We start from the raw sequence: 24,183 nt of genomic DNA, 5'->3' as shown, positions 1-24,183 counted from the left end.
CAGTACAAATTTCTGCAGTATTCAAGAATTTACATTACATTCTATTTCACGTATTATAGCCAGATTTTGTTAGTTCAAAATCCGAGTACAAGTACAGAGATCTTAAATTATACAGTATGATATAATACAGTTCTTGGGGAGGAGTGTCAATTACAGATATTTTTCTTAACCTGGGTTAGTGCAAGAGCATATCCAAGTTTTTGTTAAGTGTGTTTTAAGGGTCTCTGAATTTTACAGTGTTGGTGATAGTTTTTATGTTGGGGGGGGGTTCCAAAGTTTTGCTATGCAGCTGGAGTAAAGAGATTTGCCAGCATTGTTGTTAGATTTAGAAATCTTTAATAAAGATTTGGTAGTGGAACACAAGACATGGCTGGTAGAGTAAGGCTGTAGGAGGTTTAAAAGGGAGGCGTTTTGTTTGGTTGATACAGAAATTGATGGGCCATGGTCAGCTAGTTATAGGCTAGGAGACTCGGCAGTTCTAACCAAGAGAGTTGTTTTAGTACTAGGCAATAATGTGAGCTATACGTAGATTCTGTAGAAAACTTTGCAATTTTACTGCAGCAAGTATCAGGTTTGTTTAAATCTGATTTCTTAAGGTTAGTGAGTATGGGTGATGCATTGAAAGGGTAGAGATGAGGTGAGTTCAATGCTAATTTAATGTCACCTAAAACCAGAATTCACTTCAGCACCACCTGTATTTCATCTAATAAATACCTTAAAATGTGCATGTTTTTATGTGCCATACTTACTGTGATATGCCTGAAAAAGGACATTTGTGATCAGCACAGCCAGATACCAAAGACAAGTAAATCAGTTTTAGTAGTGAAGAGTAAATTAATTTACCATTGGTCCTACATATTCTCAGTTTGAAACCTAGCAACAGATTTCATATGACAAATGTCAATTAAGTCACCCAAAAGACTAGAGCAGTTAACTACCTGTGGAGAACACAAAATATGAATTACATAAACTAAACATCCTAGAGTCATGCTTCAGTCTAATCTAATGAACAAGAACTTCAGCACCACAGCTGTTGGCCTAAACACCACCCACTATCAAGCCATCTACATCACATCTGCATTGCACAAAAGTTAGCAACCCTGGGCATAGAGATATTGCTGACTTCAAACAGCTTATTCACTTTGTTCTCACCAATTCATATGTCAAACAATAAGGACAGCAAGGATTAGAGCATTCTTCTACTAGAGCTGAGTACTACCTATTTGGACTATCTACCTGGACAACCTATCTGGACCACCAGACTGACAAAAATCTTTTGACTTCCGGACAATTCCTCCATAAACATGCTAACTTGTATTTTCATAAGACTCACTTTTAATAATTTTTATAATGCTTCTATACTGACTTATGCTACATCTCCAGTTAGTGTCAAAACACGTGTCTTTGTGCTGTGATATTGTCTGTGTGACACAACAATGTCAGATTAAAAATCTATAAATATTCCATCACCTTGCTTCTGAACAGAAATTAAAACAACCCAAGAAAACGTTTTCCTTCACATCAAGAGATCATGTTTATGTTTGGTAATGTTTATATTTTCTAACTGGATGCTGGCAGCATGTACAAGTCTGCAGAAGCCTCTAACACTGCTGTTAGAATTTACACATGACTCTGTACAATCCACAACAAGCAGGATAAATGTGTGTATGTTGTGGTATAACAGTCTGAGAATCCATACGCTTCATAAAGGAAAACAACCCTATAGTGTCACTAAAAAGTCCTTTTTGTCTGTCTACACACCACAAAACAACCTAAAGAGCATAATTACTTTTCAGAAGAATCTGAAATATGCAGTGGGAGCTATAAACAAATGTCTCTAAACTGACACTGTGCCATAACATCCATCAACTAAATGTACTTCCCTCATTGAAATTTACATACACCTAAGAAAATAACATATGAAATCCACTTGGTCCATTACGCAAGGGAATGGAAGCCTGACTGTGACCCAGGTGACTTGGGTTTGATAAGGAGCCCTGCCACAGGAGAAGTTTGGCATGAAATGGAAGGAATGAAGGGCATGTCAGGCTCATCTCTTCTGGGAGGTGGATAGGGCTGCATGCACTTGTGAGCACACAAAGTTGGTGTGACCCTCACGTCAGAGACTGGGAAAGTCACCACTCGTGTTTTGGAGGAAGGGGTAGGACTGACTGGAGGGAACACTTCTTTCCAAGGTGACCAGATGTCCTCTGTGGTTAGCTCATTGCATGCCCCACCTTGGAACTAACAGAATGTCCATGGGTACAGGGTCATAACCTATGAAAAACCTTGAATCACCACTTATGGATGTCTAAATCTGCAAGGCCATGGAACGTATTATCACGGAACTTATAAACAAAGACATTGGCAACCTTCAAACACTGGACTCCACCCAGTTTGGGTTCGTGAAGGGCCGATCTTGTCTCCTGAACCTAACTGACTTCTTTGAATCAGTCTCCAGAGTCGTGGACAAGGGTCAGGCGGTCCACACAGCCTATCTAGACCTCGCCAAGGCCTTTCACACCATCCCCCACTCTGGCATCATAGACTTACTAAGCTGGGTATTAATCCCTACGTCACTCGATGGGTTGCCAACTGGCTTACTGACAGAACCCACAATGTAAAAGTAACTGACTCCAAGTCCAGCTCCAGACAAGTAACAAGTGGAGTACTTCAGGGTTCCGTCCTGGGACCACTCTTGTTTAGCATCTACTTCTCTGAAGTACAGGCCAACACTAAGGGACTCTGGCTAACAAAGTTCGCAGATGACTACAAACTGGGAGCCATTACTGAATCCCCAAATGATGTGGATACTCTACAAAAGAGCCTTACAGAAACAGATGCTTGGAGCCAGAGCCATGGGCTGAAGCTCAATGCCAAGAAATGTATAGTTATCCCCTTTGGGAAAAAAACATGTACCCATGAATTACCACATAGGTGGCAGTACACTAAACACCGAAAGTGTGATAAGAGACTTAGGGACACAGGTGGACAATGGTCTCACCTTCGATAACCACATCTCCACAACAGTCAGGAAATCCTTCTATGTGGCACACTTCATCACTAAGGGCTTTTCATCCAGAAAAAAGGAGGTCATCGTTCCACTGTACTCATCCCTCATTAGACCCATTATAGAATACAATGCCCCGTTTGGTATGTACCTCTCAAGGCATCTGCAACAACTGGAAAGGCCGCAGAAATACCTCACTAAAAGAATCATAGGCCTAAAGCAGATGCCCTACGCTGATCGCCTTAAAAAACTCCAGCTATACTCTGTCGCATATTGTCAACTCAGAGGCGATCTCTGCATAACATACAAGGCCATGTCAAACCCAGAGCTGTTGGACATACTACACTTAAAGAAATCCCAATCCCTCAGAGTCACATGCTCCAGGGATCTAAACCTTGTCATCACAATAAACAAAACATGCTGCAGGGATACGTTCCTGACCCAGAGACTCTCCAGACTCTGGAATAGACTGCCCATACATGTCAAGCAGAGTGCCTCTTTGGCCTTCTTCAAAAGAAACCTTGACGACTGGACGGGAGGAAGGAAATTCACCCCGGGGATCACGTCAGTCACCCTGCTAGACAGGGGTCCAGGGAAGTAAATAGTGTGGGAAGAAATAGCCAGGGAATTGTTATGGCTAGGCTTGTATAGGCCCTAGGGCCGATAGCCTAGTACCAACCTATGAACCTATAAATGATTACTGAAACAATCAGAGATGGTGAAGGGAGACAGAGGAATGACGCAACTAAACCAGTTCACCTCTCTTTGGAGGAGGGACAAGGGCACATGCCTGGTCACTTGTACTATGGTAGAGTCTTTAGTGGAGATTGAGCAAGTCACTTAACCAGACGTTGCTCCCAGGATGCCCCAGAAAAGGGACTTTGTGTCCAGTGGGCCTATCTGGTTAACCAACAGGTATTATTATTATTATTATTATTATTATTATTTGGATAATAAAAACATCCCTACAATAAAACGGATTTCAAATATGAATTGTTACCACGGGTTCACCTTAGCAACAATGGATGACATGTTACTGTGCCATAACACTCTTAAGGTAAGTCGGATCACAATACAAAACAGAGCAGTTTAACTTCAAATGAGTAATGTTGTAAAATAACCTGCAGCACCGGTAAACTCAAAGGCATACTGTGTAATGGCTTAATAACAACATTTATACTAATAATATTTTCTTAAGTCTGAGCAATACACACTGACGTTATGTCCTACATTAGCAGTGTGTCTGTGATCTGGCAGTCAAACAGATCTCTTAAAATGGCATGCTCATCTATAATTATACCAGTTACATGATTTGTTCAAGGTCACAGAAGTAACTGTAGACCTCCTATAAACAGTAATCATGTAGGTGGAAAGACAACAATGCCATCTCACTGAATAATAGGGGCCAACAGTAAGATGTCATTGTATGTAGGTTAGTCATACGCAGTACACTTTCAATACTCAAAACCAAAAGAATGTTGTCAAACAAACGGCTTTCTGCTGGCATGCAGTTTATGTATGCATAATCCAAAAAAAGCATGATGTCAATTCAAAATAATGTAAGAAATTTTAAAGAAATGTAGACATTAAGATTCAGTGCAATGGTGGTTTGGTGCTTGAGCTGTATTCTACAAGAGCCACAAAGCTAATATTATGTGTAATTTAAAGATGTCCTTGTAGGCAAGGCATTATATTTTTAAAAAGGCCAGAGAAGACTTGTAAGTAAACAGCTGACGAAGTATAAGTAATGGCTTAAAATGCTGCATAAATTAACAGTCTCTCACAGTGCAAAACATCTGAGTGTAAGGTAACAAGATGATATTTACTCCAATACAAAAATCAACACAACAGTTTGGGAATTTTCCAAGTCACCTTTGTGATTATATAAACTGCTTTTGTTTTATTTTTAAGTTGTGTGAATCTCTTCTTGTTTTTTATCCATCATTTTGTCTAGCAGTTTGTTTTCTAGGTTGTATCTGTTAAACATGACAAAATCTATGCTGTAGGTAGCAGAAAGTAATATCAAAGTGAATTTTGAACTGGCATCACATTTGGTCCTCACAGACTATGCCACATACACAGCCTGCCTTTGAAGTGTGAAAAAAAGCAGTTCGTCACAGATGTAGTTATGTAACATTTCTGCTGTGGTCCAGCTTCTGATTAAGCCTCCTAGACTGCCAAGGTTTTCTCAGGTGTCAGCAGTTGAGATCCTGTTGTAGTTGTTTCAACACCTTAAAGGCCATCTCTCTCCCACGGTTCAAGTATAGTAAACAAATATAAATGAGATTTTTGCACTGCTTACAGCTGAGTATTGGATTGAGAGTGCATGTGTGCGTGTGTGTATGTGCATCTACCTGCATGGCAGCATGTGTTGTGCATTTATGTAAATGTCTCAGAAATGGGATTAGGCTTTGGGGGATACAGCACATGGGAATGAAATATGAGCAAAAATTCAGATTATAGCAGTTCACCACCACCTCTATGCGCAAAAAGTACTTGGCATGGAAATTTAACATAACATTTAAGGCTAGTCCTTCCAAACAACACTTAATATTTGTAAGAGGATATCAGCCATGATAAAAACAATAGTCAGTCTCTTTACCAAGGAAGGGATGAGGTCATAATGCAGACACAATGAAGAGGTGGTTTACCTTCACTTACAGGTTATAGCTACTCCATCTACATTTACTATTCTGCCTTCCGAAGTCTTTAAGTATATAATTCCTCAAATCAATATGGAGATACTTTTAAAACAGAATAAAATACTTTCTCAAACTATCACAAGTCCACTCCTCTTTAAAACAAACTTTAGGAGATGATAACCATCTATGTGGGTAAAACTAGAAATGCACAATGGGTCTCCACCATCAACCATCCTAATAACTTGTCAAGATACGTATTTGTTAACTATGCCTGCATCAAAGTCACAGTTCAAATAACACTTAAGACAAGTAAACAAAAAGGCTTACAATTGAGACACATCCATTCATTTGTTCACTCATTTTAAGCTCATCACTTCATCCTAGTCAGGTTTATGGGACAGCCAAAGCACAACTCAATAATCAACCGACAAAAGACAAAAACAAATTCTTCATGGGATGACAGTCCACTGCAGGACATCTACACATTCACAAGCACATATATTACTTACTGCATTAAGCCACTATTACTATTTGAGTTGTTCATATAATTTCCTGTATATACAATAAACTAATATAGGATGCCTAACACAATTCAATATTTGCATGACATCCATAGCTTCATTTATTTATGTGAAGTAAATAAACAGTTAAAATGAAAAGTTTATTTTTTCTTTATGAAGGATTCTGTGCCAGATGTACTTCAATGGATGGGTGGCCGTAAGGTGGTTGAAAGTTTTCAGCTGTAAGATCTCTTGCATAAGACTATCAAACAGTACAGGCTTGTATTTGAAGCTTGTTTCTTTATATTATACTCTTGCGTCTTTTGAGACGAGTGGCTTTTATCATTTTTATTTATGTCTGTATAATGTCAACAGGAGATAACAGCTTTCTGATAATGGTTAAGAAGCTCTGACAGTCATTAACAACATTTATTATGCCCGGATTTAACTGCAAGGTCTTGAAGATTTTGCAAAGACCAGGTCCCTGCCTATTGCTAACAATCCTATTAACTTGTCATGACACTCTTTTACAACCATGTTTCCCTCAAGACTATCTGACTTAACCAATGGTTAACAACTTTTTGAGAGGAGATGCTAGATGAGTTAACTTTTTTGACAGCAGTTAACACAAAGGAAAAAGATGAATTATCAGGACTGCAGCACAAAGCTGCGTGTTCATAGGTAGGTACTAGGCTATCTGCCCGAGGGCATTTATAAGCCTAGCCAGTGTGTGTCAGCTTTCGCCGCCCCATTGATTAATTAAATGAGCCTCTGTCAAGAAGTGCCAATGAAGTGATCCCAGGGGTGTATTTTCTGTTACCCATCCACTCGTCAAGGTTTCTCTTGAAGAGTGTTAGGGAGGGGCTCTACCTAATGTAGTTAGGAATTTTGTTCCAAAGCATGGGGAGTCTCTGTGACAGGAATCTATCCCTCCAGCATTTTCTATTTATTGTTGTGGTGAGGTTTAGCTCACTAGAGTGAGTGGCTCGCAGTGACTTGGATTTCTTTAGGTGGAGCATGTCCATCAATTCTGAGTTGGACATGGCTTTGTAAGTCAGGCAGAGATCACTTCTGAGTAAGCAATATCCCACTGAGTACAGCTGGAGTTTTTCCAGTCGGGCTGCATAGGACATATGTTTGAGGCCAGTAATCCTCTTGGTGAGGTACTTTTGTGGTCTTTCCAGCTGTTGGAAGTGCCTTGTGAGGTACATCCCAAATGGGGCATTGTACTCTATGATGGGTCTGATGAGTGATGAGTAGAGGGGCACTATAACCTCTATATTTCTAGATGCGAACCCTTTAGTAATTAGATGGGCTACATAGAAGGATTTCCTAACTACTTTGGCAATATGATTGCCAAAGGAGAGATTACTATCTACCTGGGTCCCCAGATCTCTTATTACCTCTTTTGTATTAAGGGGGCTGCCATCTATGTGGTAATTCATGGGTGTTTTGTTTTTCCCAAACGGGATGACTATACATTTTTTGGCATTTAGCTTGATACCATGACTTTGACACCAGATGTCTGTCACAGTAAGGCCCTTTTGGAGAATGTCTGTGTCAGCTGGAGAGTCAATTATGGCTCCCAGTTTGCAATCATCGGCAAACTTGGTTAGCTATAGTCCTCCTGTGTTTGCCTGTACTTCTGAGAAGTATATGCCGAACAGCAGGGGTCCCAGGACCAAGCCTTGTGGGACACCACTTGTGACTGGTTTAGAGTGGACCTGGAGCCCGCTATTCTTACTGTGTGAGTTCTGTCTGTAAGCCAGTTGGCAACCCATCTCGTGACATAGGGGTTTATGTTCAGGCTAGTTAGTTTTTCTACAATTCCCGAGTGGGTAATGGTGTCAAAAGCTTTGGCGAGGACAAGGTAGACTGTGTGAACTACCTTCCCCTCATCTATGGCCTTGGTGACTGTTTCGAAGAAGTCAACCAGGTTTAGTAGGCATGATATGCCCTTAAAGCCGAACTGGGTCGGGTCAAGTGTTTGGAGGTTCCCAATGTCTTTGTTAATGAGCTCCATGATGATGCGCTCCATAGCCTTGCAGACTAGGCTAGTCAGGCTTATGGGGCGATAGTTACTAGGGTCAGTTGTGGCGTCTCCTTTCTGGAGCGGAATAACCATTGCTGTGCGCCATTCTATGGGCACGTAGCCTGTGGAGAGGTTGAGGCTGAACAGTGTGTTTAGGTGGGGGGTTAGTTCGTTCTGTAGTTCGTGCAAGATGCAGCCTGGGACACCATCTGGCCCCACTGACGCTGTGCTTTTGGCTTTTGAAAGGGCTGGTTTTACCTGTGCGTCTGTGATTTCCAGGACATTACGCTTTTCCAGTATTTTTGTGGGCCCTTTTGGGGGTGAGAGGGGGGTGAAGTTTGCACTGAATCTATCTGCCAGGATGTTGGCAATATCAGTGGGTTCAATATATTTTGTGCTATTTTGCACTACCTCAGAGCATATCTGCGAGTTGCCACTTAGAGTCTTGACATAGCTAAAGAAGACTTTGTGGTTATCTTTCGAATCCTTGGCTATTTTTCTTTCGAAGTTAGCCTTGGAGGATTTTATGAGAGACCTTAGTTTCTTACTGATACTGATCAGAGATGTCTTTCCTTCTTGGGGATTTGCTTTTTTTTTTTTTTTAAACTAGTTTCCTCCTTCTATTGTATAGCCCGTTTATGGCAGGGATCCACCAGACTGGTTTCCTTCTCTTAGGGGAATGAGTCTTACTTTTACCAGAGATGGCACGATCCATGCATCCTTGTAGGTGCTCATAGAGTGCATTTGTAAAGGTTCCTGCATCTTGGACACTGTTATCCTTTAGCGTGGGGGCTGTGAAACTTACCACCTCTGTCATAAGTAAGGTGAAGTTTGCTATAGAAAAGTTTTTCACTGTGGTTTCCTTGGTTGGAGGTGATGGTGTGGTGTGGACATCCAGAGTGATTAGTTTATGGTCTGATCTAACCAGTGATGGGCTGACCTCCTGATGACCAGGTCAAATATGTTTTCACCACTTGTAGGGGAGTTTACCAGCTGATCCAGGGCATTTGAGTTGATAAATTTCAGGAAGCGCTGGACCTGGGAGTTTGTACTTGAGTAGTTTTCCCAGTTAATGGTAGGGTAATTGAAATCGCCCAATATCAGGGTGTTCAGTAGGACCTTCATGTTTTCCAGTGTCTCCAAAAAGGCGGAGTGGTGGTCCTGGGTCATGGAGGGTGATCTGTAGCAGGCCACAATTTGCATTGTAGATTTGCCTGATGTTAGTTGCACATGGTTGATTTCGGAGGTATCATGCTGTGCCACTAACCTGGCGGTGTAAGTATCCTTGATGAATATGGATACAGCCCCTCCTTTTGTGTTTCGGTCCATGTTCTGTGGCCGAAATGTGTGGTATGAGTTGTAGCCTGGTAGTGCTGGGGTGCTCTGTGGAGCCTTGAACCAGGTTTCAGTTACTGCACAGATGTCAACGACGTTCTCCATACTTAGGAGTGCTTTGAGCTCGTGCATTTTGAGATTTAAACTCCTGGCATTGAGTAGCATAACCCTCAGTTTTTTTATTTGTGCTGTTTAGGGAGGTGGGTTTGACTTTTGAGCCTTGCCTAAAAAAGGCACTATGGGGACAGCAAGAGCCTTGGCCAGTATTTGAAAGACTAGGGGTGACGGGTGCAAGCCGCCTCTTGCGAAGCAATGAGGCCTGTCGAGCATGTCGTCCCAGGCTGACAAACACTGTATCCCCTTTGAATGTCACCAGAAGCTTAGCCAATTGTTGAAATTGACAATTTGTTCTTTATACTGCGGTATCATTCCTGGTGAGGGCAGGATGCTACTCAGGATCACGGTCATACCCACCTGGGCTACATGATCAGAGAGCTCTTCCATGTCTTTTTTTATGTAGTCCAGGGAGGTGCGTCCCAGGTCATTCACACCACCATGAACAATGACAGAGTCATATTTGTACTTGTTCTGGAGTGACCTGAGTGCTTGTGTTATGTGGCGGATTCTGGCTCCCGACAGGCAGCTAACAGTAATCTTCTCCTTGTCCAGCCTAGTGAGTGGGACGTCAGTGTGCCTGACTATAGAGTCACCTATTACTAGTGTGTTAGATATGTTATTTCACCTTAAGGGCTTTGATTGTGCGGCACACTGATTTTGTGTTTTATGTGTTGTATGGTTTGTGACGGGAGGTGCAGGTTTTTTGGGTGTCTGCTTTGGAGGTCTGTGATGCTTTTGCAGGTTTTTATTTAGAGCCTCCGAGTATGATTTCATGTATTTATGTGTATTTTTTGCTAGTGCTGGTTTAGTATGTCTATGTGAGGGTGGAGGTGTGGTGCAAGTGTTAACTTTCATGACTGCCTGTTCCAGTCTTGGGTGGAGAGAGCTTAGCCTCCAATTTAGCTATATAATTGCATCTCTCGCACATGTTAATGTTTTCTGGTAGGAGGAGAGGGTTGTCTGTGTACATGAGGCAGTTGTAACATTGCCTCAGGATACCTAGGTTCACCAGCTGGACTGGAGAGTATACCTGAAATTGCCCTTTGGTCATGCCTGAATAGTAGGGTGAGAGCTGCTTAGTCGCATGACTGGTGAGGGGTGAATAATGAGCCTTGCCCTGCTGGGCAATCAAGTGTCAGGGTATATTAGTGCTTGCTATTAGGTCTGAACAAGTGCTGGACTGTAGGATGCTTTTTAAGTGCTTAGGTTGAGAGTTATACTCATTCAAGCTAATGCTAAAGTCTCACTCAGCTTCTGGCTCTACAAAATGCTGTGCCAGATTAGCACATCACTCCTCTTCACCCTCATCCCTGCTCAACTCCTCCACATACTCCTTCTCCTCCTGTACTATACCCCCTTTTTTGTTATACTCCTTCACCCGAAACTATGCTTGTCTTTTATTTCTTAACTTTAGCCCTCTCACCACTACACCTTTTGTAAAACATATTGCTTTCTGTTGAAAATAGCAACAATATGGCAACCTGTATACTTAACAAATTTAAAATGTTTTTCCTGTTTTGAAAATGTTGCAAACACTACTGTATATTATTGCCTCTCATACGTTAGTGTCACTCTATTACTGTTATTTATACATTGGCAACTTTCTCTCCAGGCTGCCGCTAATAATGGGTCCTGTGTCCAGTCAGACTTTCCAGTAAACAAAAGCAATAAATCAATACACGCACACACACACACACACACACACACACACACACACACACACACACACACACACACACACACAAAAGAAAGGCAGGGAGACAAGTTAATAAAAGCAGGAAACTACAGCAACCTAAGAAATCACTCTAAGTATTGATGTGTTACGCTAATTACCATAACAGTAGAACTTCCAGTAGAGGTTTCTGTAACAAAACAGTCCATCTTTTAATCTGGGTTTACCTAGCTTCTATTTGCTTTTGTCCATAAGGATTTTATTGTGCCACTCTTTATATAAGGACCAATTATAGTCTCGCTCTCTCTTGAACGGTATCTATTTAAGTTTGTGCAATGCTTGTAAATATTCAGCATTGTGATGCTTCTGCTTCAGTCCCTCAAGCCACAGAACATTCTCACAAGGAACTGTGTTTAAAAAACAAAGAAAAACAAACAAAAAAAACTGGCCATTCTGCCTTCAATTAGCTAAAGCTCTCCTAAACATCTTCAGTCACAGTCTCTCCATGAGGCAAGTACCCTAACAGAATGGAGAAATGCTACAGTCATCAAAGCATATGGACTGTAAAGGTGGCTCCTACACTGAATTTGGTTATTATAGACCACACAAAATCACTAGCCTTACCAGTAAAGCCACATAATTAATTAATGTTGAACTAATCAATAAGGACATACAAGATCTGCAAAACTTTAAACCATTAGTCAGTGTCATTGGCACACTCACCTTTGATGCATAAGGCTGTGGGTTCTATTCCCACACCAGGTAAACCAATTATGGATACTGCAGTGCAGCATAATGAGGACGCATTCCTGTATGTTGTTCTTTGGGCGAGTTATTAAACCAAGGTCTCATCTGCTTGAGTTGGTGGCAGTTCGGGTAGATGTAAAAGATCCCATGGTGGGTTCAGGCGCCTAGGCAGTGAGACATTTCCCTATGGTACATTTGACTGGGGACACATGGCTGAAGTGACAGTCAGCTGCAGCCATATATGACTGTTTGCAAATTTCCTGTAGGCAAAGAGAAGCACATACTGCCATACTCACAGCTTTAATAACCAAATGCATGGAGGCAGAAGAAGTAATGAGTGTTGTGCTCAGTGTAGAGTACATACTTATGTAACTACAACATGTAGATGTGTGCTACAGCTTGAAGGAAATCCTGCAGGCTACTGTAGTCACATTTATGCTCCAGTATGCATTTTAGGTAATGTTCCCTAGAGAATGTATAGGGGGTAGTGGTCCACACACACCAATTATAAAGGTACTGCCCACTGTGCACTGCATTTGTAGTGCCACTGACATGCCCTCTGGCCAGTCTGCTGCTGATGCCTGCCATATTGCCTGCTGTCTATTGTTCCCTTGGGGACCATGCACATTTTCCGCCGGTGACTTTGGTTCTTGAAGTTGTAGGCATGGCAACACATTCTTCTCTTTGCCCACAGGGAATTTGCAAACAGCCATATTTCTCTGCAGCTGTCACTTCAACCATGTGTCCCCAGTCAAATGTACCACAGGGAAACGTCTCGCTGCCTAGGCGCCTGAACCCCTCCTACCATTATTATCTGTACTTCTGCATGATTTCTGTTTTAGGTCTTTTCTTCTGAGTGTTTGTTTTTCTACAGCAGGTCTTTACTCAAGTGTCTTTTGGTGAACAGGAGCCATTTGTAAGAACTGGATTCTAGCCTCCTGAACGTATGAGAATGACTAGCTGTTAATGACTTAGACAAAAAGGGGCTTGTTCATCTCCATAGATTCTGTGATGAAGTCTACTGATTTTGCCTTCCTGTTGTGTTCAGTCCAGTGTGATTAAAGTGAAATGCATTATTTGATGAGTAGGTCTTTCTTGCTTTGAGACTGAATGCCTATTTTGCTAAAGCTGGTATTGGAAACTTTGGAAGAGACCCTAGTGTCAAAAATAACCAGTTCTGCATCAGTTGGGAGATGATGGCAGCTCATATGTACGACTAATCCCAGCTGCAGAACTGCATATAAATATATTGCAGTAGACATCCACAAAAAATAAAGGTGGATCTAGGATGGCCTACAACAGATTTAGCCTTCGGACTCTTACCATCCAAGAGTTTGACAGCTGTATGAAATGTACATCGTCTGTTGAAGGCATCTTTCCAGGTTAGGGATCATCACAGAGTCAGACTGTGGGGGCACTCCAGTTACTAGGATTATAGATATTTCACAGTGAGGCTGATGACAATTTCTTTTGTCACATACAGCCCAGGATGTTTGTGTCCTTTTGTTGTCTCTTTCACGAGACAGTGGATTTACATTAGGGTATTTATGGTGCAGAGATAAATGTTCCTGAATTGGAGCATGTGTAGAAACAAGATTATGGTGGATTTTCAAAGTGTTTAGCATTTTGTGATAAAAGGTCCTGGGGCCTGTTTTAAAACATATGGACTTTAAATGTAATTAATTCTAAAATGTGCATGGGATTAAAAAAATCAGCATTTCCCATAGTGTCTTATAGTATGTGTATAGCAGTTTGTGAGGTGCTGCTGGAGTAGATGACTGTATACTGCTGCAGCAACATATATTTATCAGTGAAAGTCTCTTTCTGTTTTCTTTTAAAGGCAGACAAAAGGCTACAGACTCAGACTCACATCCTTGCTATTTGGCTTTGATCCTGCTTGTGTGTATAATTAAATAATTCAAATGTATACCTGGTAATGTTTTCGCTAAGTGCTTGTATAATTGTTGACCTTGTAAGTGCATTGTAGAAGTAATTACACACGCGTTTATTCTGGTTACATTTCATTACTGTAGCAGTAGCTGTGTGATTTCTTATTTAATTATTTACAGTGAACAAGGTATGACCCAGATAATACCTGTGGGTAACTCTCAGTGGAGTATAGCTTCCGTGAACGAATAGTTCTGTTTACAGACTTCTGGATTATTCACAACTTTCAATTAAATCAGATAATACATACCAATGGTTTATTCTTTCTCTTACTTGCCACATCTTAGTTTATGAAATTTGTTTGTTGTAGGACTAAACTATACCTAGCTTAGAGGGCAATGTTAATTTTAACATTAGAAAGATATGTAACTGATGTATTGAACTGAACTATTTTAACACCTTAAACGTATTAAATAAGTGCATGAAATACATTTATCTGAGGGACTTGCTTTTTTTTTAAGTTACACAGTCTATAAAACGGTTAGTCATTGCACACTGTTTTGTCGTTGTGGTGGTAGTAATGAAGCACTGATAATGTGAACTTTCTTGTCAATGTGAAACGAAAAGGAATGGGTTTTGCATTAACGCAATGTAATATTTATGCGGACTTCTGAAACAAAGTGTATACTTCTGGGCTGTGCCTACAAATGGTCTGTTGTGATCCATGTACTACCCTGGAAAACAAACTAAATAAATAAATATATGATAAATTTCTAGTCACAATAACAAAAAAATAAGTTATGAAGTTGCAGCTGGAAATTTAAAGGCAAGCTCATATGTCTGGTGGCTTTTCAAAGTGTTTCGACCCCACGTTATAACTGTGGGGGTTTACTTCTAAATTTCAAACATTCAAAATGTCAACATTCTTATGTTCGAGAAGTTTTGAAACATCAAACCATTTAAAAGGTGATTGCCTTACACAGCAAAATGGTATATTTACCGTTTCAAGAACCAAAAACACACTGTGCCAACAGAAGGACAACTCAAACTCCAATAGCGCAGAAAAGTTTAATCACCGCTTTCGTAAAAACTTCTTCAGAATGAATTCACAGTAAAACCAATGCTGTTTAAATACACTTCATCTCAATTAAAAGAAACCAATCATTCAATTAATAAAATTTAACAAGACCTTGTTATAATGTTAACTTCCTTTCTTCTAAAAAACACTTAATATTAAGTACTTTCATTCAGTCCAGGTGGACTGTCAGCACCCAGTCTTAGTTGCCATAAGGTTTCCCTTCTTTCAACCCTATTTTTTATGTTCCCCCCTCGCAGATCTTTGCTAATATACTCTAAAATAGCAAAGGAAAACTTTTTAAACATAGTACACTCTAAAGTGTGTCTATATAAAGCATTATTACTGTCTTTGGTTTTAATGGCATAACAATGTTCTTTACGTCTGCTAAGCTGTCTGGTGGTCATACCTATATAAAATACCGTACAACCAGAGCACAGAGCAATGTATATCATATAAGATGCATTACAAGTAAACCTACCAGGCCCAGCAACAGTGCGATCTAAATGTGTTAAACTAATATATGGCCCTTCATGGATAAACCTGCAGGCAGACCAATTTATAAGTACCTTTTGGTTTATCTGACTGAGGTGGAAGGACAGTAGTACTATCATGCTGTAATAGGTTCTTTAAGCTCCCCGATTTTTTATAAACAAAACTGGGAACTTTCCCCAAAATACTTGACAAATCACTATTACCACTAATAATTTTCCAGTTATCAGTGATAATGTTTTGGATCATCATAATACTATCTACAGACATATCCACAGCACATTTAGGCTGACAAGTGAAAAATATCTACCTGAATCTTCAGTTGCTGTTTTAACTGTTAAACCATGGACCAAAATAGACGGAAAGTCTACAGATCTCCTATTAGAGATCTTAGATACTAAATTATGTAATAAGACTTCTGGATATCCCCTTGCTAAGAATAAACCTGTAATGAATGCTGTTTCAATAAAGAAATCTTCATCATAACTGGTTAACCTAGATGCTCTTATGTACTGTCCTTTCGGAATGTTCCGCCTCATAAAAGCAAGGTGATTGCTCTGGTAATGTAAATAATTATTTACACAAGTCTCTTTCCTATATATCTTGCTGGAAAAACTTTTTTTCTACTATATGCCAAGAGAGGATCACATCTAGATAGTTAACCTGGTGCCCTAAATGGCTTAACATAAATTTCAAGAAATTATTTCTTCTGTTAAGCTGTTCTAGAAAAGTGTCTGCCTTATCTTTAGATCCCTTAATAATAAAAAACAAGTAGTCAATAAAACGACAATAAAACAGAATATCCTTAGCTAAAAGAATATGTGACAGACATTCCATTTCCCACCAGGCCATAACTAAACCTGCAAAAGTAGGAGCGACTGTGGCCCCCATGGCAACTCCCCTTTGTTGCTGAAAGTATTTTCTGTTAAACACAAAAAAAAAATATTTTCTAACATAAGTTCCAAAAGCAAAATACAAGTTTTCACTGAGCTTTTGGATCATACAGTATACTTAGTTAAAAAATTAGCTACATATTCCAACCCCACTTCAAGAGGTATTGAGGTATATAAGGAGACCACATCTACAGTTAGTAGAAAAAAAGTTATCACCAAGAGCACCACTATTCTCTTTCAAATGAAACAATCTAATAGATTCTAAAAATGACCAAGAATCCTTTGTATATGAAGACAGACCTTGCACTAAAGGATTAAGTAACTTGTCCAAATATAGGGGAATCTCCTCAGTGATGCCACCAGAAGAGACAATAGGCCGAAAAGGGGGGTTTAGCAACATTTTTGTGTACTTCAGGAATTCCAAATAAAACACCTACTTAGGATATGCAACTGAAAATTATTCATATAAATCAGAAGCCAGTTCACCATTCATAAACAAATCATACAAAGTATATTTAATATACTTATAACTTTGATCAATTATGTCAAAACTGACCTCAAGATATTCTTCAGAATTACTCAAAAGGGTTTCCATAGCTTTAACATAATCCCCTATGTACATCAACACCAAGCCACCCCCCCCCCCCCATCAGCCTTCACGAATCTCAAATCAGTTCTGGTCAGCTCAGCAAGTGCTTGACTTTCTTCTTTTGTTAAATTAAAAAAAGAATGCACAGGTTTATTAACCAATAAAGACCTAATCTCATTAGAACAGTACATCTCAAACATTGTATAGCATTATGTAATGCAGGGTTGAAAACAGAAGGTTTTCTAATAACAGTATTAGAAACACCTTCAACATCTTTAAGAACAAACATTAAATTCAATTTTCTTGTATATAATTTTAAATTCAAACGTGTGCTAGCTAAATCAGCTTGTTTACTCGGTATAAAACCTAGTCCGAACCTCAACAGTCATTCTTGTTCTACAGTAAGCTGTATGTCAGTTAAATTAAATATTTTAACTACAGAATTCACTTCAGTGTCCAAAACAGTACTTATCTTCGACAGTGGCTCCTGCCTCTGTCCTGATTCTGCCTCGCCGCTTTGGAAGCATTTCTCCTGTTTTTTTGAACTAGTAATATTATTATTATTATTATAATTACTGCTGTTAGTGTTCTCCAAACTTTGAACGAAATTATTGGGGTCTGAAGCTGATGATGTCGTTCCTGCAGCCGCCATGTTCAAAACGCCTCCTTCCTGTTGTAAAACAACTTCCGGCGTCCTAGCTCTAGGCCGGGATTTATTTCTGCTCCGATTTAAACGAGTATTACCCTTTCTTACAGCAGAGCTGTAAGAACCCGCTGCGCGTCTGTTTAGTCCATTATTGTCATTATAATTTCTTTGATAAAAGGACTTATAATTTGAGTTTTTGAAACTGAAGTTAAAGGCTTGACCGTTACTATATGCTGCAATATCACGGTCTATCTTTTTAGATTTTCTCTGAGTAACAGCCTGCTCATATTTATCCACAGTTTCTAACACAAACTCATATTCTCTGTAATTCCCATTATCATGACTGCTTAAAGCATCAGTGATGTTACTGTCCAAAGCCTCTAACTCAAATCTAAGTTGATCAAGCAACTGTTCATTGCGCTTGATTAATTTCAAAAAAATCAAGTCCAGCTCGATTAAAGAAGTCAGTCAGCTCTGCAAAAAAGGGCTCATTACGGATTACAGGTATCTTAATAAACCTCAGTCCCTTAGGTACAATTTTAGATGAAATGCAGCAGTCAAAGTACTTGTTCTCAACTATTAATGCTCTATATTTTTTAAGACCCTCTCCAACTCACCCAGTTGGTCGGATAGAGTATTATTCGACATGCCACCATCAATAGCAGGCTGTATAACAGCAGAGAAAGACTCAGGAACATGATTCAAAGCTGATGCCATATCTTTGTATGGAATTATTCTATTAGGAGCACTCACCCCTTTGTTCAAAGCTGGTGGTGCACTTCCAGTAGTTAAGGAAGGAGATGAAGATGAATTAATGACTCCAGAATTGGAGTCAAGTTCATTGTTACAGAATTTCCTAGCCAACACTGCCAAAGATTTCCGAATTTGGTTTAATTCAGAAATAAAAGCTGATACCACCGGCTGCTGACTGTCCATAACAGAATGTAAAGTTAAATCCAAAAGGTTGTCCTCTGGAGCACACGCCATTCACAAAACAACTATAAAACATAAAAAAACAGAAGGACAACTCAAACTCCAACAGCGTAGAATCACCTCTTTCGTAAAAACTTCTTCGGAATGAATTCACAGGAAATTTACAAACAGCCATATTTCTCTGCAGCTGACTGTCACTTCAGCCATGTGTCCCCAGTCAAATGTACCACAGGGAAATGTCTCGCTGCCTAGGCGCCTGAACCCTGGTAGGAGACGAATTTCAAGATATGTCAGTAAGCAGCATACACATATAGGCATTCAAAGAACAGTAAATAAGCAAATGTTTTACTAAAATGTCACACAGAAAAATCTTTGCCCACTTAACTAAACTGTGTTCTGCAGCATAAGGAAACTATACGTGGCTGTCTCCACTCAATTAAATAGTGTGACAACACATGCAAAGGTCACTGGTAGGAGAAAGGCCACTGGAAAAGAAAATTCAAAGCCAGTGACATATGCTTGCAGTGGTGCAAGAAATCTCAGGTCACCAAATCTGGACCCTCCTAGGAAGGTTGTATAACGAAATGGCATTCTTGACAACTACAGCAACCCGATAAGGGCGATAATGCTCAAGCTTAAGGAATTCAAAAAAGCAAACAATCACAGGTAGAGTAACTGATAGCAAAGGTTCTGGAGATTTCCTTCTGACACTGCTTGGGACAGGCTTCTGCTTTAACTGGTCATAATTAATTTCTGCATATGCTGCAAAACCTCTTCAGATAATGGACATTCCTAAAGAAAAGTCAGAGAAGAATTCACTGCACACCTTCTAAGATAAGAAGCAGAGAGACAGACAGGCAGGGGGAGAGATAGAGACAGAGATAGAGACAGAGACAAAGAGAGAAAGAAGCTCAGAATGGTATCTAATCTGGAAGATAAAGGGGATGAATGTGAATTTATGACTTTTCAGGGCCATAGCACAGGAAGATGTGGAGTGGTCAGTCCATAGGAAGATGAGCAGCACGAGCTGTTTTACAAGCCACAAACCCTGTGGAAAACTCAGGGTTACTGGGACTGTTCAGCCTGCATGTACCAAATCACAACCCCCAAGTACTGAATTAAAAAAAAACATCACTGAAGTACTCCATACACTGGAAATAAAATGCAGGGACTTGTGAGGAGCAAAACGAGAGACTCCCTGGAGTCATGAGTAAGGCAGTTTCTAATCGGAAATAGCTTGCTCAAATACAAGTGGGCGCTGGTCAGATAAGGGTGCTAAAGATTTCAAGGGGCAAGGCCCACTAACCACTTTAAAGCTGTCAAAGTTTTAGGGCCAGCATTCAGACCGTCAGCACAAATCGGCACTACTAGGCAGTCAGATGGAGATGTAGTTACATTCTCCCATATAAAAATGTTATGGCTTCTCCTTCCTCTCGCTCACACTCTCTCCAGTCAGAGAAGGCAGCCACAGTACTTACCTGCACAAAACAGAGTGATTAAGTCACCAATGCAAAGACAAACAGAACAACTTTTTCTAAATTTCAAAAATGTAATAAACCACATAAAAACAACAAACTATATATATATGCACAAACTTTCTAACATCAAATCACAATATATATATATATATACATGTATGTATGTGCATATATATGTGTGTGTGTGTGTGTGTGTGTGTGTGTTGTTGTCGTCTTTCGGCTTTTCCCGGTTAGGGGTCAGCACAGCGGAACTCCGGTCCGCTAATGATTGGCAGTAGATTTTGATGAACGCCAAGGTGCCAGCTCGACGTTCAGTCTTCAACGAAGGCACGCCCTTTTACACATGTCTTTTGAACGCCCACCCAAACGCTGGGAGGACATGCAGACTCCACACAGAAGGCACGCCCCACACTCCAGCCGAGAATCGAACGGGAGATGTGTGTGTATGTGTATATATATATATATATATATATATATATATATATATATATATATATATAGATCTAGGACTTTTGAACGAAAGTTCAAAAGCCCGAATCCAAAAAACCACCGAACACACTTTAATGAAAGCGCTTTCATCGGAAAAGTGCTTTTGTTAATGTAAAAAAAAAAAAAAAAAAAACACTAAATCTACTTGAATGCCCCCCTGCACCCCCACACCCCCCTACTTTAATATTCTCACTCTGAGGTCATACTACAGTGAGGAAAAGGGAATTTTCCCCTTACCGCACCGTAGTATGGTCAGAACAACAGGCATACTTATGGGAAAGTGCTGCTTCAGTGAAAAGTACTTTCGCGCAAGTATGCTCACCAAATTAGGATTTGGTGAAAGATGCAGTCGAGCATCTGTACGGATCCCATATAAAAATATATATATATATATATATATATATATATATATATATATATATATATATTTATTTATTTAAATCTAGACTACACTTCCTCTCACACTAACTGCCCTCCTTTCTTGTCTCATATCTCAGCCACTCTTTTAGAATATCCTAGTGCCATAATTACTTCATATTTCTATGACTGTCCTACTGACTTATCTATCCCTTACTTTGCCTTGGTCCCTTGTTTACTTAATATTTTCATTACTATCCGCATTGAATTTACTTGCATTTCTCTTACTTCTCTGGAGTTATTTTTGTATAGCTATGCATATTGACTATGAGTAATGGCTAAACATTTCCTTCCTCTATTTTGTAGAATTTTTCACAGTACTGTATAAATTCAATTTGTTTCTTGAATATTTCACTGCACTATAAAAATCTTCTTTTTATTTTTTGTTTTGTAAACACTGTAATTGGAGCTTTTCTCCTCAGGTCTCTGTTGAAAAAGGGCAGCTTGCCCAGCCAGACTAACCCAGTTAACAAATGTCAAATAAATAAATCATAAACGCAGCGCCTTGTGCGATATCAGCCTCCCACGAATGCATTTTATATTGTTCTTTTGTCAATTTCTTTCCAAAGAATTCAATAAAGAAAGGTCCAAAGAAATACAAAACAGGAACATAACGGGAGACAGCAAAGCAAAACAGAAGAATGAAATGAAATGTAGAAGTTGCTTCCTTGTAGGCTAAAATGTGACAGATAACCTAGGAAAACAAAATTCCCTTCCAAGACTCAGCTACATCAAAAGTCACTGTGCAGAAAAAGCTAACTGGGTTTATTTTAATAAATGAGTGCCTTCAAAGAGCATACACATACTACAAAAGTGTTATTTTCTCTGGAACGGGATTTGGCTAATTTATTCAGTCAAATCCTGTTTAGTTGCATACTGAAGAACCTTGGAGTAAGGATGTTTTTCTTTTATCTCCAAAAGTGGGCAATCTCGGGAGTTGATATATTTAGAGGTAGGGCACAGCATCAGAAGTGCAAAGGGAACTGTCCCCAAACAAGAATACTTTTGTTACTGACAGTCAACATTTCTTAGCATCGCTGTTTTTGTTCTAGTGCTTTCCATTCTTATCACATTATTAATTAGTTACTGAAAATCCTTCCTGAAAACTCTCTCTAAATAAGACCACTGACTTATCACTTTTACATAAATGCATTTGTTTGTTCACTGACATGGGTAGAACACAGATCCTTGTGGACCTTGTTCAGATTCAGGCCAGGGTTTATACAAATAATAAAAAAGTCATGCTAGTGTTACAAAGGCAGTAAAAGAAAAAAAGCTTTTATTTTCAGTAGATCTTAGCAAAGTGCTAAGAAGCCCAAGCAGTTTTAAATGTGTGGCTGCAATTTGAAATATAAACAAGAGTATTAGTTGGAATTGATGAAGGTAAGTCAAACACAGCATGAGTAAGGAAGAATGAATAGAAGGAAGGTGAAAAATATGTGACACAATGCAATGGAAGTCTGCCTGAAACCTAAGGTGCAAATGAGTCATTAATTTCTTCAAGGGGTAAGTTTCTTCCTTGTAAATTAAGATACTCTAGCAACAAAGCAATATAACAAGTTACTCGCTCATTCCTTTATTTGTCTGTTTTACATATAGAATTTTGCATGCATTTCCTAAAAGGTCATGGCTGTGCTCTGTGGTGCCTTGAAAGTTGTTTCCTGTTTGAGAAGAAAATAAGTTCACAAGCACAAAACACCAACTGGTAAAAAACAGAAAAACGCTGTTCCACATATCAATGAAGGCTGTCCTCCAGTACTTGTACTGCTCCAAGCAACCAGTACAATATCCACTTCAAATAACTTCGCAAAACTGTTCTCAAGTAAAAACAAATTTATTTAACTTTTACAAACATATAAAGACAGATTAAGCGCTTTCATCTCCTACCAAAAATGTGGGTGTTAGAACAAGTTACACAAAATGAGAGAGGGGGTGACTGGGAGACACGTTTGGAATTTCGAGAAATGATTTGGCAATTAAGATTGGACGCATGCTATAGTCCAGGCCTGAATGATCATATCTCCATCACCCCCACTATGAAATTACTTTCTGTGGATCCAAACAGATGTAAATAATGTAATTTGGGTTATTTTACAGTAGATGTAACACCACTTCCTACCACTATGCAACTACAGAGAGCTAGATTTTTTTAGAAACTTACTGTTTTTATAGTTTTAAACTTGTTTAATTGTTGTAATATATTTAATTAATTATATTTATATACACCATTCAGTACTTACATACATCAATATATAAATATTTTATTTTAATATACAAATGTGCAATATTTAATAAATTATTCAAGTTTTTTTTATGAATACTTAGAATTTATTAGCTTACAGGGTTTTTAGACATATATTAAATTAGGTGCATGTATTAGAATGCTTGTTTTCATCCATGCGCAGTTGTTGGGTAGTTATTTTTCATGTCCATTCTTATGTTCACTTTTTATGTCCATTTTTTATGTCCATGATAATTTCACTTGGTTGGTTAGTTATATATAATATAACTACATTTTTGTATGGATATGTATATTCATATACTTTTATAATTATTCATTTTCCTTGAAGTGTATTTACTGGGTTGAATACAACCTATTATGTATGTACAAAATACAAGTATAGATGTAACACTGTGCAGTTTTTTTTAGGAGTCAACATGTAGTTGTACTATTATTTTGGGGCAACGAAGGGTTAACAGAAGGTTTTTTGAATTAAATGATTGACCAATAGAGTGCATGGCATTTATTTTATTCACTATTTAAAGAATAGATGTTGTTATGGCAGATGATTCTGATGAAGTCTCCTGGTAGGAGATGGAAGCGCTTAATCTGTCTATATATGTTTGTAAAAGTTAAATAAATTTGTTTTTACGTTGGAACAGTTTTGCGGAGTTATTTGAAGTGGATATTGTACTGGTTGCTTAAAGCAGTACAAGTACTGGAGAACAGCCTTCATTTGATACCTGGAAGAAAACAAGTTCAACATGACTACTGGAACTGCTTCTGGCTTTTTACATTTCAGATTTTTTCAAACAGCTAAAGGATACTGTCTCTTACTGCACTGTTATACTTTTTTTTCTTTTTTTTGTGCCTGTTGTTTTAAGTGGCAGAAACTTGACCATACTGAAGGTAAACACTATTGTTAACCACTGTGTGTTAACAGAAGACTCGCTCACTAGTTACTACACTCCTGAGACGGTCATTGGTATGTATCTGTGTATCAGCGAT

At 39.1% G+C, this 24,183-nt stretch overlaps 1 protein-coding gene across 5 annotated transcripts in view; it reads right to left on the bottom strand.

The window, feature by feature from the left end:
• RNF144B (ring finger protein 144B) overlaps window positions 1-24,183 on the bottom strand; it is a 1,090,613-nt gene that overhangs the window by 570,501 nt on the left and 495,929 nt on the right. The window lies entirely within an intron of this gene.

The sequence above is a fragment of the Protopterus annectens genome, chromosome 3.part0 (assembly GCF_019279795.1).
Source record: "Protopterus annectens isolate FY-2018-M chromosome 3.part0, PAN1.0, whole genome shotgun sequence".
Classification (NCBI taxonomy): Eukaryota; Metazoa; Chordata; order Ceratodontiformes; family Protopteridae; genus Protopterus; species Protopterus annectens.
The sequence above is the reverse complement of the archived record's forward strand: the minus strand, read 5'-3'. Positions and strand labels throughout refer to the sequence as shown.